General features: G+C 43.1%; 1 protein-coding gene across 2 annotated transcripts in view; it reads right to left on the reverse strand.

Annotated features, from left to right (window-relative positions):
- Positions 1-15,093, reverse strand: part of BCAS3 (BCAS3 microtubule associated cell migration factor) — a 2,570,631-nt gene that overhangs the window by 615,348 nt on the left and 1,940,190 nt on the right. The window lies entirely within an intron of this gene.

The raw sequence follows: 15,093 nt of genomic DNA on the forward strand, positions 1-15,093 counted from the left end.
TGACAGCCTCACTTCCTCTTCATGTTTTTGTCCCTCCCCTGGAGCATAGCCCAAGTACTGCTTTCTTGTGGTGCCGTGTCCTTCAACTGCTTGTGTGCTTTCGGAGGTTTTTTTTTTTTTATCTTCGTTGCAGCACATTATAAGAGTGCATGTATTTGCAGGCAGTCCCCACTTCCATCCCACTTTGTATTGTTGCTTGCCACCTTCCAACCTCCTGTCCCTTTCCATGTTGTACCAAAAAGGGTGTGGGAATAAGTCATACAGTTGACTTGACCAAAGCAAATACCATTTTACATAAAACAAGCACATTATGTGATGTTTGTGGCAACCAATTTTGCCAATAAAGTATTGTTGTCATTATTAGGGTCAGACAGAAGATAAATATTTTTGGTTGGTGTGTGCCCCCCAAGGCATCCATGACAGCCATAAAGCAGCCCTCTGGCTAACCACCTACTACTGATAAGTACCATTTCACAACACCCAAGGCATTCATGTACCCTTGCTTGAGATGCTTAATGGGGAGATAACATGTGTAGACCCTTGAGACAAAATTATTTTTTAAATAATCAGCACTTTGTCTTTGTAAATGTGGAGTTCATCTTTGAAAAGGGACAAGCAAAACCACAAGTCCCACAAAGCAACGTGAGATAAAAGCTTCCTGGCGTCACTGAGATGGATGAAGAGCAGGACCTTTGTTCCTGGTGGCACAATGTGTTTAGGAGGAGTAGCATTTTTACATATCTATCATAATATAAATCGTTTTTATTTTATTTATATCAATTATTATTCTGTATGGGACACCGATCATTATGGTGCTCCATGTCTCATAGTTCAGATTCTACATGGTAATTACATCATCTGTGAATGATCCATCTCTTAGGCTACCTTTTTACAATATTTCCATTTTCCTGTTTCAGATGGTATTCCATATAGATTTTTGGAAAAAGTATTATTGGGATTATATTTGTTTGGGGAAAGAGGAGATCATAAACATTTAAACAAACTCTCACACACACAGCTGATCATCTCCCTCACAAAAGACCCCCCAACAGCAAGAAACAACCTACACAAGGGACTTCACGCAATCGCCGACTGGATGGAATCAAGCCGCCTCAAGCTAAACACAGACAAAACAGAAGTTCTCATCCTCGGCAGCAACCTCTCCGCCTGGAACGACTCCTGGTGGCCTACCTCCCTCGGAGCCACCCCCACCCCCACCACCCAAGTACAGAACCTGGGCATCATCCTTGACTCAGCAGGTCAACGCAGTCTCCTATTCCTGCTACAACACCCTCCGTATGCTCCGCAAGATTTTCAAGTGGATTCCCGTTGAAACCAGAAAAACAGTCACCCACGCCCTAGTCAGCAGCCGACTGGACTTCGGCAACGCGCTCAATGCAGGAACCACCACCAAACTACAAAAGAAAATGCAACGCATCCAAAACACCTCCGCCCGACTCATACTTGATGTCCCACGCCGCAACCACATCTCAGCCCATCTCAGAGAACTACACTGGCTACCCGTATCAAATAGGATCACCTTCAAACTACTCACCCACGCACACAAAGCCCTCCACAACACAGGTCCGGCCTATCTCAACGACAGACTTACCTTCGACACCCCCGCCGGCCAGCCTCGCCCTCGCCTCCTTCCCCCGTATTCACCGCTCCACCACAGAAGGAAGATCCTTCTCTTACCTCGCCACCAAGACCTGGAACTCCCTACCGCTCCAACTACGCCAGACCCAAGACCTCCTGGCCTTCAGAAAACGCCTTAAGACATGGCTTTTATACCATTAACTCCCCCCCCCCAGCGCCTTGAGACCCTAACGGGTGAGTAGCGCACTTTATAAATTGTTTGATTGATTGATTGATTGATTGCGTAGACACAAGCAGGCACACCAAACACAAACACCACCTACACTCATAACCTACATGCACAGCCCGACACCTACCAAGCTACCATCACCCTACTACCACCACCTTTTCAAAACCCTACCAACACCACCTTACAACCATTGTACCACTACCCCTTACCAAACCATATTAACATCACCCTACAACCATCTGAGCACGATCCTCCTACCACCACACTACCCCAACACCCTATCACCCTCTCCCGTACCACCACCCTAAACACTACCACAACCAGCATCACCCCCTAAATACCACCACCCTAACCAGTTTAGCACCACAATCCCACTACCATCACCACTCTATTCTAGCCACCACCCTACCCTAACCACCATCACTGTACCATCACTAACAACTTCACCACCTGCAAGACCACCACCACCCGTATGACCATCACCCTCACCACCTCACAACACTGCCACCCTCACCACCACTACCAACCCAATCACTACCCTAAGCAGCCTATCAAAACACCAACCAACCTACCACCACCCTACTATCACTACTCTAACAACCACCAACACTTTCTCCTTAGCACAAACACCCTAACCGGCACCACCACCCTAACTGCCACCATCACCCTAACCATCAGCACTACCATCATATTCACTGCCCCTAAACACCCCCATCACCACTCAAACAATTCCTCTCACCACCACCACTCTCATCCATCACCACCACCCTAACCACCACACAACACCACCCATTCACACAACATGGCTCTCTGTAGCCATAGATGCTCTTAACCATTTTCAACGTATTCCTTGATTGTTGTTTTCATAGAACGCTGTGGCCTATGTTTGCATTTGTTTACACTTGAGTACATTTTTTTCAACGGAAGCTATGCAATTAGGTATCTAGTAAAGCTAAGTCATATCGAAGACTAAAAAACATTTACATATCTAAATCTATCTATCAACCCATCAGTCTATTCTATGGAAATCAATACATGAACACTGAGAAGGAACTCCATGGTAGGAGGTTGCTGTGAACCCTTGGGAAAGTACTCATTGGGCAGTTTCACATTTACAGAAACTTCATATTTGACTGTGCTGTAATTTTAACAGCTGTGCAGGGAGATTAATAAAAGTAGTGTTCATTGCACTGTGTTGCAAGTAACCTATGAATGAAGGCAATCCTGCTTTGAAGACTAGTTAAGTGAGCTTTCTTTCCTCCTCTTGTGTTTGTACCTACAGTAGAGCATGGCCTCATTACTTGTGGTCTTCCACTGCTTACTTTTTAGGCACTCATTTTTAGGTCTTGGCTAGACGGTGCTTGCGCTCTCTTGAAGGAACATGTTGTGTATAATTTGTTGGCTTCAGTCCGCCCACAGGCTTCTCATTTGCTCGCTCTATCGTCTGGGGCATATTTTTTGTCACCATTTGTCCCTGACATGCATGGTCATGCCTCTTCTTCTGTTCAGCCCTCCCCTCAGAGCATGGCCCAAGCAGTTGCAAACATCACGCTTTTACAACCATCTTAGTAGCTACTTTTTTCAGCACTCTACACAGTGCTTGTGCTTTTACCAGCTCTGTATCCGTCGACCCGCCCTTATGCCCGGTCCACAGATCACCTCATTCCCATCACAAGTTTTCCCATAATTTCTGCATTACGTTTCCCCCACCTCCTACCTTCCATCGCTGCTTACTCCCTCACACCTCCCGGTGCTTGCCCCGTCCACAGATCACCCCGACCTGTCACTGCTTTTCCCTTTGTTGCACTTTCCCTGTTTCCCCCACCTGCTTCCTCGCACCTCCCAGTGTTTGCCCCATCCACTAATGACCCCTTCCTCCTTGTTACTGCTTTTCCCTTCGTTGCTGCTTTCCATTTACCCCCACCGCCTTCCTCCCATCTCTGCTTGCTCCCTCGCACCTCAAGGTGTTTGCCCTGTCCACAAATCACCCCTGAACCCATCCCTGCTTTAAACCCACACTGCAGTCTATTTTGTTCTTGTGAGTGGTGGTGTTCTGCCTTTTAATGTCCTGTTAGTGTATAGCTGACGTGCTGATTGGAACATGTTTGTTGTGTGTGTGTATATGTGTTTATACCATATGTGTATACCATATTTAGTAGTTTGGCAAATGTGTTTATAGCTGGAAAGACTGGTAATTCAGTGGATGTGTGAAACCCTTTACCTCCTGTGGGTATTTGACATTCATTGTATGCAAATACATTTAAATGTTGTTCGTTTTTCTATTTGTCGGGCCTCCAAGTGTGTTTGTCTGCTCTATTAATCAGTGGCCATAGGTGCATCTGCGGCATTAGTGACACTGTGCTGCTGTTTTGATTCTATACAATCTGTGATGGTGTAGCTGGTGTAATTTTGGTGCCCATTCCCGTATGCAACTGTTAACTGCAAGCTTCTTTTGGTGAGCTTCTTCCGCTTCCATAGTTGTATATTGTTGTCCCAGTCCCTTGTGTTCAGGTGGAAAATTTGCCCAGACCCATGCGTGCAGCTCCTAGTGGTGGCGCTGTGTGTGCAGCCGTTATTAGTGACCCCCCCCCCTCGCGTGTGTGAGGTTAAGTGTCTCATCTCATTTGTGTAGCTGCTCTCCTTTTGCCCCTCCCTCTCTCCCATGCGGGATGTGTCCAAGCCTCCGGAAGCAGCAGCACCTCATCCTCCCTGTGGCCGATGAGCATGGGGTACTCTAATGACCCAGGGCACCCTATTAAGTATCTTTCCATTACACATCTTTTAGACTTCCAGGACAGTATTACCACAGCATAAGCAACAAATGGTGAACCAACGTATCCCATCCGCCAAGATCGAAACACTACTATGCATACTCTTAGTCAGAAACGCCAGGCTACTGTATCTAAATACAAGAGACATTGATAGTCACCTTTTCAAAAAAGGGGTGTTTTATTTTCAGCCTGTTTTTTCGGTTGCAAAATCCATGATAATTACTTCAATGTAAACATTTTGCTGACGGCTGCTGTATAATTATAACAAAAACAGTGTTCTAATGTGACCTGCCAGAAAGAAAACACTGACACTGCTGGGGGGAGGGGGTATTGTCATTGCGCTTTGTATCCTAACTTTAAACCAAAATGCACATTCACACAGCTGTCCAACATGGCTAAAACACACTAAGGCAATAACCCTACTAAATGCAAGACCTATTGGCTTTGCCAATGCTTGTTTCGTACTGGTTTAAAACTCCATGAGTGCATGTTTTCCAGCTGTATCTCTCATGCATTTCTCTTCACCACTACGTGTCACTCCATGATGCTCTCGCCCGTGTACTTCTCCCCAAACCTCAATATGTTATGCTTTCCCTTATGTGCTTTTCCACCCGCAATGCTTTCTCGCCCATGTGCTTCTCCGTTTCATGTTGCGCTCTCTCTGTCCATGTGCTTCTGTTCCCCTGCGCTCCATGTTGTTCTCTCTTGCTGGTATTATGTACTTTCCCCACCACCTTCCATGTTGTTTTCGACCCCACCCTCTATGATGCTTCCTCTCACCCTCGCCCTCCATATTGCTTCCACCACCCACTTAAAAAAAAAAAAAAAAAAAACTTTTACACTACATTTCTTTTTATTTACCAATCCACCTTGGATCAGTAAATAAGATAAAAAGCATCCACTCAGCATACTTGTGGTGCATGTGCCTATAGAATGACACAGCCTATAACGCATGAAGTAAGGCACTTTTTTAGGTTTGTCTAGCCATGTTACAGAGCATTGCTAAAAACCATTGGCAAAGCCAATAGGTCTAAAATGCACGGCCTATTAGTTCTCTCAATGCTTGTTCTGGTGTGTGTTTATATGGAAATACGGTTTCTGGCAATGCAGCTGGGGCTTTGGCTCTTCCCATCCCTGCCAATTTTTTGCCACCTAAAAAAATCCATCTCAGGATGTATGCCAAATGACAAATAATATTCTCTCCCTCTGCTGCAAAATCACTCTTCTGGGCCATTTCTAGTTCACCTGCCTTTCTGCAGATATTTCAGCAACAGGTAAATGAATCTTAGTGCTGCCAACCACCTTAAAAGTTGCTTCCGAAATGCAATGAAACTGGTTAACTGGGCACTGGTCCATATGTAGCAAGAAGCTATAGCTGGTGTTCAGCTAGTATGCTGCTTGGTAGTATAAATCTCCTAATGAAATAAAGGATGCGACAATGAGATGAAGGCTGTATACCTCAAACCTTACAATAACAAGAATAGAGAAGTGGAAATAGCAAGAATACAGAGTGGAAATAGCAATGGATGTGTATTAGTGCACGGAACAACTGCAGTACAAGTATAATAGTCTAATACATCCCAAGACCTGCTTCATGCTCTGCTGGCGTTTCTTTTGATGATGTGCTCATTTTTTTATGCTTAACGAGCACAGATTGAAACACTGCCGTTTTGCAAATACAAATGCAAAGGTGAAGGACTGCTGTCCACAGGAAGCCTCAATGTCAGCATCTAGAGCAATCTGCAGAGGGAATGTTGTCTTATGAGTAAGGCTCCCAGTTTTCCTTATTTACTGAATTTTACAGATAGATACAGACAGAAAACAATATGCATACTGTCTATATTTATTTTTAAAAGCAGAAAAATACTGAAAATTGTGCTTCTTGTGAGTGACTCTCCATACTGTCTTTCATGAATTCCAGGACAACAGCGGAGCAGATAGACTTTAAGGGGAGTTAAAAAACAGGTTGAGGTTTCCATAAATATAGGCATATGTTAACATATATATTTGTAGTATAATGCTGATATTTACCTCTGAGTGTAGTGGTTTGCTATATTTGGCTGCTTAATTTGCAAAAACGCGACAGGCATCAAAGCATAAGCGCATGTTTATCAGTTAAATAAATGTGGAAATATGCCATTTTACAACACCAGTTATTCTCAAAACGCAAAATAAAAATTGATAAATACCAATAAGATGACCAAAAAAACAAATATGGATAAATGCAGACAGAAATGTTTAAAAAAATAAATACCATAAAACCCGGAGTGCTACTTATGGGTACTACGGAAGCAGGACCCATATGAATTATTGTGAAAAACACTCTTTGCACTGTGCTTAAATGCATTAAACAAACAGAGCAAAGAACCTGTCCAGTCACATCGCAGAATGGCATTAATTCCCTGTGATGCAACATATGTAAGTATACATTTGGGTTGTGGCTTTTAATTCCAACTTCAGCACTTGACCAAAAATCAAGTGATTAAAAAAGGTACCTAAATGTGATGTAATTGAAAAAAACATGTCACTGTGTGCTTTCTAGTACCATCCAAATTTCATGTTCCATTCTCCAATAATCTGGCTTCAACTGGACTCATTGGTTATGCAAACAAATATACAATATATACTGCTTTCTGAAAGGAATCTCATGTTTGGAATGGTCATGCTGTAATATATTCTGGAAATGCTGACACCCAGGCAGGAAGGTCAGTGCATTTATTGGCAGTATATCTTACCACAGATTTTTTTTCCTTATTTATCAGAGTGCATACTACTAAAATTATGTAACTTTGAGTAAATAGTTACACTATGACCAGTAAGTAAATTTCCAGATTTCGCTGTGGTTCACTTGCAATCAACAACACTAAGTTCAATTATAAAGTAATAAAACAGCCATATTTTCTATCATATAAATTTGCAATAACCATATATTAAAACTAGATTCCGAAATAAAGCATACCTAGCTATGCCTGTTGCCAATCACTGCAGCACGTGCAATTCATTCATCTAGTAAAACAATCAGGGCCTGATTCACAAAGGGTCTCCGCACTGGTGGCAGAGGCCCTGCAGTTGTGGGGGAGACCCGCACTCAGGGTGGAATATCCGCAATGAGAATTCTCACTTTAGAGATACTGCCCCGAGTGAGGACACTACCCCACGAATGTGAGGCCTTTGCCATGACAGTGGAGGCCCTTTGTGACTCAGGCCCTCAATGTATATTCAACTAACACACAAGTTCAAAAAGCCTGGTATATTTTAAGCATCATTAACCTGGCCGAGGCTCCATATGGTCAAAGCACTCAGAAGCGAGTGCACGGCATTCTGATGCCGGTGGGGGCCAGAGGCCCCCCTCTTATTTGTACCCCTGCCAGAGAGACTTGTCTTGTGATGGGGAAAAGCTTGTGGAGCAAAGTTCAAAAAAATTGTGCAAAGCTCTAACCAATGAAGAGCAATGTTTTCAATTAAACAGGCCAAAGGGTCCTACAGCAGGGGGGATTGAAGGCATCTGGGTCGCCATGCTGCGCATCCAAAGAAGGTGACTATGGTGGTTATTGCAAAAAGAGAGTGGAACTGAGCAGTGCAGCAAGGGGACAGCAGAGCACAGTGACAGCCATACAGTGGGCCTCAAGTGTGAAGAATGCATTTGGTAAAAGGGGCCACAGTTTGCTCACAACCTTTTACCAAATGCATTCTAATTTTGCAAACCAAACTATGTATTAATAGGTCTGTTCACAAAATACAGAGTTGCAGTGGGTTGAAATTCAACCAACCTCATAAATATTGATTAGGCAGGTCCCAAATTGCAACACACCAAGACTGCATACCACAGGCACAGTGGCATGCTGGGATCAGCATATCACCACCTCTTTGACTGCTTGGTGTCTAGTGGTTTGCAATCTTTTTTTTTTGTGATGCAGCACTTTTCCAAAAAGGAAAAGAAGATGTGTTTAAAAGAAAGAAAACGAAAATGTTTACAAACTTTTTTTTTTTAAAGGTGTCATGGACTACTGCCCGGTCTGAATAAAAAAGTTTTTTTTCACCACTTACATTTCCGTTTGCAAATGAGTTACCACCACCTCTGAATTGGTAATGAAATATTGTTTTTATGGGTGAGCACATAGTGCTCCGTCCATTCTGTAATCTCTCTTTGGGCTTAAAAACCATGCCCATGCCCCGTCAGTCAGTTACATTGGTTCGTGGGCTTGCCTTTTAAAATCCGCTTGCTTTCATTTGTGAAAGGCATGCATACGTCATGCCTTTTCCAGTGTTTAGCCCACCTACACAGCACAGGTAAAGTACCAAAAACATACGAGGCTCGATGATTTCAGCCTGGAGTCCGGACTACTTTATCTGTTTATTTTCCACGCAGTGCGATCACACTGCATTTTACATAGCGCGTTTGCGCTACGTTTTCTTTGCTTTACAACGCGAATAGCTCTAACTCGAACAAATGCAAGACCCATTGCACTGAAAATGCTTGTTTCTTTTTGCAGCTGGATTTTAGTCACAGAACATTAATACTTACATTAGGGAATAGGTATTTGGAAGAAACACCCTTAAAATGCCCCATCCAATAGTGATAACTTAATGCTTTCTAAACCCCTTAAGATTCGGAAAGCCTTTGTTCCCGTGATTAAGACTTTAATGGCCATGGTCGTATGTTATGCAGTAGACCTACGCCTTGTACCCGACACACCAGAGATATTTGTAAGGTATACTTTAAGAAGAGTCTTATAGTTTGAGATATTCCGACACTTGAACCCAACAAACGTTAGGCAGCAGATGTGCCCAACTTGCCTTAAACATCCGCATCTATAAAATTAGCTTACCCGGCCAGTTTTTCCCATGGTAACTAACTGATTTACAGTCACTGATTTTCAGACAAAAAAGACCCTAGTCAAATGTTCGGCGTGCTCCCTCAGTCTTAAATACCGAGGATAAATGCAAGAATTGCATTTTATAATCAGGATCATGTATTTTCTTTGGAGATGAGACAGTTTATAATCTCTTCTATTGAGACAAAAGTCATGGTGTTGTAATGTTCTCTGCACGGAGATGCACATTTTCTTCCGCAATTAAAATATAAGGCCAGATGTACCAAATGATTTTACCCATTCTGTGTCTATGGGAAAATGCTTTAGTACATATGGCCCATAATCCTTCATTTTTTAGATCAGTAAACTCTTCGCACCCATTATGCCACCATCACTACTACTGCCTGATTCAGCCGTATGTAGGCAGATGATGCCACCAGACCGCATACATAAATACAAACCCAGAGCACCTTCGTGTTACTTGACACCTATGCATGACATGCGAGAGAAAAAAGTGAGGCATCTGAATACATATTTACATGTATAGTTATATACACACTATAAAATTAAACAAACAGCTACCCGTTGGCACGTATTGTTTTGTTAGTATATTCTCTTGCTATGTGTTTCATTTTTTGTGTGGATTAGGGATAACAAATTACCCATTTAAGAAGAAAAAAAACGAGTCCAAAATAATTTCATCCATAAATTCACACTCTATTCAAGGACTAACAACTCTTTATAAACTACCGGAGTTCATCATAGGTCAAGCGTGCTTTAATACGTATTAAAATAGGCAAATCGAGGTTTTAAACTTTTTTTATACAAGTCACACACCACAGAACCCACCTCGGAAGAGCAGCAAGCGTTTGCACAAAAACAAGGACCAGAAAAAAATGAGGTGGTGAAGGAAGGTTAATGGTGGATGACCCCAGCCCACGTCTGGCCCCAGATGCTAACCTTTGACTTGTCACCGGTGGTTCTGTTTATGTGCCGCCTGCCACTGGTGTAAATAACAGGAACTTAAAGTGCTGAAACTGTTACTGCCCCTTGGCAACAGTCTTGTCTTTAAAAAAAATCCCGTGTCCACATTTGCACCGCCAGTGGGCAAGCCGGGTCAATAAACAGCTCCAAATCTGTTGTTTATGTGCTCCCTAATTAGTCAGGGATTATCAATGAAGGATGGCTGCTTTTATACTTTGAGGGCAGACCCCTGACATCGAAGCGATGATTCATTGTTTATTACAAGTAACAGAAACCTTAGTCCAAGAAGTAGAGAATTAAATGAAACTGTATGCAGCGTTTGTCACATGTATGATATTCTGTCTCCTTGATTGTCGCTTCCACACACTCTTTATTTGGATTTCGAAACCACGTCACAAGTTTACTTCACTTATCTTAGAACAAGAACGGTGATCAGACCAGCACTAACCTAATACCCTAATGTGCAAATCTTGTTTTGGCTCTTTACTTCCCCACAGAATGTACAAGACAATCAGCCCTTTGCGGCCACACTAAGACAACGAATAATAAATGCCCAAGGACAACTCAAAATATAAAGTGACACTGAGTTACAAATGCCGAGGAGGCAAAAGTCGGATGAAAACACAACTAGTAATCATTACCGAATTAAAATAGCAATAAACAGAAACATTAAAAAAATAAAAAACGGAAAAAAGCGCAAGATAATAACCGCCAGCCTGGTGCTCCATTTTCAGTATCAAGCAAATGACCAAAGACTTGATTCCCTAAATCAGTAACTCACAGAGGATGATGAAGAACACGATGAACACATTAACACACCTTCAGTACCCAACAACCTATAAAAAAAAAAAGCTTTTCTGTCACGTGGCGAATAGTATCTAGAACTGTGCAGTCCCAAAAAATTGCGAGGGGGGTTACAGCTACACTGATTTACATTTTCTCACAGTGCACCAATTTCGCTAGTGCATACTTTGCTAAGGTTATAAGAAACATGGGTATTCTTAGTACTAGAGGGGAAGGAAAAAAGGTGGTCATTATGACTTTGGCGTTCTTCCTTCAAGACTGCCAAAGCCACAGGAGCCAGAAGACTCCCAGTGCTGGCGGTCTTCCGCCCACCATATTACGGGTACTGCTGGATTTCCGTCACACTTTGGGCGGAAATTCAGCAGTGCTCGTGCTGGCAGGTGGAGGAGCATGGGCGGTTCATGAGCATGAGTCATCTACCAGTGACAGGGAAGAAATTCTCTGTCACTGGTAGCCTTTCCGCCAGGGTTTTCGTGGCAGTGCTACCGCCACGGAAACCCTGGTGGAAAGGCGGCTCTTAATACCACCAGCGGTCTTCTGTGGACCGCCAGGTCAGAGATGCTCATCTCTGGCCCAGTGGCTCCGACTGCCATGGTGGTATGACTAGAGATGTGGCAGGTTGGCAGAGACCAACCTGCCACACTCATAATGTTTTGGTCTTCACCGCCAGCCTGTTGGTGGTAATAACCGCCACCTTTAAGGGTCATAATGACCACAATAGTTTATAGCTACCTAGTGACTGTGATATTGCAGTAGAGATTAAAACAAACGGCCTGCTCTACGTCCTATTTTGATTAGGAGCGGACAAATTGAGAGCAAACGGGAAGTGAACTATTAGTTTTAGGTTGAGCAAGAGGACAAAAAACAAGTTACATTGGTGCAAACATTAGGGCAGATTATGGCATTATTCTGAGGTCATGAAGATGTCAGAGCCTCAATGTCCTCTGATGGGGATGGACGGAGGAGCTGAGCAGGCCAGCCTCAGGACTCCTACAAAGTTCCGTATCAGCAGGCTTCATTAGGAACGACCACTGAGCAGAGCTGTGGAGAGTGGAGTTATAACAGAAGAATGACAGCCACTGGTTGGTCTACCAGGAAGTGAAGAAACTTACTAAAGCTTGGCAGCAGAGCACCTTTCTCAATTATGTGAGAAGAAAAGTTGGCAAGTTGCTTGCAAGGTAATCCAAAAGCAAGCACTCAAGATTACAATGCCAATTAGGACATACGTGGGAAATATCATACAAGCATTGCTGATGCATCAGTTAGTCCATCAGTCAGAGGAAGAACAGAATGAATGTCACAAACAATAAGACACAACCACAAGAACGTATACATAAAAATAACGATACAAATTTGCACAGAATCTCAGTAAAACACAACAAATAGCTATTCTTTTATCGGTGCCAATGAAGTCATGTATTTCACTGCTAGACATACCTATGCTATTGAAAGCTAATCTTTGGAGCCCCATGCTAGGGTGTAGCTTTCCATTCTGATAAACAATCTGGTTAAAATGTGGAAATCGCAGTCTGGGAGCATGTAACCTCTTTCAGAGACCAAGAAGATATGACATGATCCTTCAAAAACTTGCAGGATGATAGCAGTGCATTCGGGGCATTCATACACAACCTCAAGTGCCTGGTATAAGTTCTAAGTTTCTCTTTTCTGGTTATCTAAGGAAATGTAAAAATGACTTACTCAGATCTGTTGAGCAAATGTTCTTTCTCATGTGGAACATAACAGTTCATTCTCAAGCAGACGTTCCATTTGTGCCAACACAGGCTACTTTTTATCTTTGCTGTGTTTATAGCTCATACTATGACGCCAAATATAAGTCCAGCATCCAAGTTCAGTTAAACATGGAACGTTTGGAGATTGTTACAAGATTCTTTTTCAGCTCTGGGCCACAATACCTCAAATATAACTGGATATCAGTAGCACACAAACCTCTAAATGGAGTTTGGACCAATTTGTGGAGCTTTCATTCATCTCTGAGTGATAAAGCTGCATCTAATGTGGCTCTCATCAACCTCCTTACTGGCAAGCTCAGCAGAGAAAACAACCAAGCACTGCATGGGCATGGCATTGGGCACCTCCCTGAAAAACGTCTTCTGTAGCAATTAGTTGAGGACAAGTGCTTTCAGTCGGCAATGTGAATTGGCTGTCGGATTTCACCTGGGATTTTTACATGCCCACACTGACAAAAAACACACACCTTCTATGTTATGAAGGCCTTGAAAAATGTTGATTAGTTTGAAAATATTATGTTTTAAGTAGCCTTAATTCACATTCCTCTCTTTCCACTGCCCACTAAACCCCGTCATGTACTGCTTTTCAGAGGATACGTGTTAAAAATATGTCGCAGCGTGATTATTGGTAAATCTGAAACCCCCCACTACCCCCCCAAAATCATACTGACCAGGCTACGCCCCTGCTGAGAATGGTAAATAAGAATGATGTGATGAGGGATTTCTACTGACTGTCCGCCTAGAAAAGGACCGGCAGGTTGATTGTGAGCACTGAGTCTTTGCGCTAATAGCCTGACACGCTCAATCAGCACAAACTTCACACACAATGAAAGAAGACAAGAGAAATTAAACTGTTTATCCTCCTTGCAGTTTTACAGCCTGCAGAGCCGTTACTATAAGAGAAACACTTGCCTCGCACTAAAATCCCTGGTATGGCAAACGATACAGTAAACCACACTTGCAAAGTACGTGGATGCAAGTCCACTGGGTGGGGGTTATGGACGTATTACCTAAGAACGAAACATAGCTACGCTCAGACACCAGTAGGAAATTCATTTATTGTAATCCACGTGTAACGTTTTAAAAACACCCACCGAGTTAGAAACAAATCTGAATTAGTACAAGGTTAACAGACGTCACCAGGGAACACAATGCTCCAGGTCTAGACACTGAAACCCAATGCATTCTGGACTCCAGGCTGTACATGCAGTGTTTGTTTGCCAGAGCAAAAACTAGACTGGGTTGTGGGTGTGTCCTGATGACATGGAGTGATATGGTATGCTTAAACTATCAAACTATACCTGCAAGTTATAGAACACAAACTAGATAAACTGTGACATCTATCAACAGTTGGGCAGTGCCTGTAAACCTCTGCCCAGCTTTTCTACAAAAGACTAAATAACATATTTCATAATTGTCTACTCAACTTCCAAGCTCACTCTGTCCCCTTTAAATGTCTATTTTTATAAAGCGTGCACTAACCCGTCCTCCTGTGCATGTGAAAAAGATGCTTCTAATTGATTCGCCGTACACTCCCCGACAGAGAGGAACTGTGACTTGCGAAAGAGCCCTCCCCCCCTTCCCCCCCACCAATGGCCGCGTCCTGAGCACATCATTCATTTAGCCATCTTAATTCAATTAAAGCGAATGATCGCTGTTTGACCGATGCCTGAACCATATTTTAACTGAGGACAATTCTATTTAAACTGGAGCATATCAACCACTGTAACTGTCAGCCAGCTACTTCCGATCTTAACTTTTATTTTGAAAGGTCACCGAGTGGTCACCAAAGGCAATCGTAGCCAATGCTGGGCCGTCGCCTGGACTAGCGGGTTTCCAAGTTTATAAGGCTTCAGGTTCCTGCCGGTGTAAGTGATTTCTGCTTCAGGAACACTCTGCTTAAACGGGCGCGTGATCACCTGCCTCTAGAATCTTTTTTAGAGTCCTTGACAAGATTTTTTTCCAGTGGGTCCACTTGGCTCCAGAAATTATCTGTTATAAGGGGACAGCCCGCCGGTTGTGCCTGTGACTTCACATGAAAGAGGTGGGAAGATGAGGAGCATTTTCAAAGGCAATTCTGGGCGCTCTTGTGATCTACCAAAGCCTGATGTCAAGACTGGGGCGTCAGACTACAGTTTGAGAGC

This window comes from Pleurodeles waltl, chromosome 3_1 (assembly GCF_031143425.1).
Source record: "Pleurodeles waltl isolate 20211129_DDA chromosome 3_1, aPleWal1.hap1.20221129, whole genome shotgun sequence".
NCBI lineage: Eukaryota > Metazoa > Chordata > Amphibia > Caudata > Salamandridae > Pleurodeles > Pleurodeles waltl.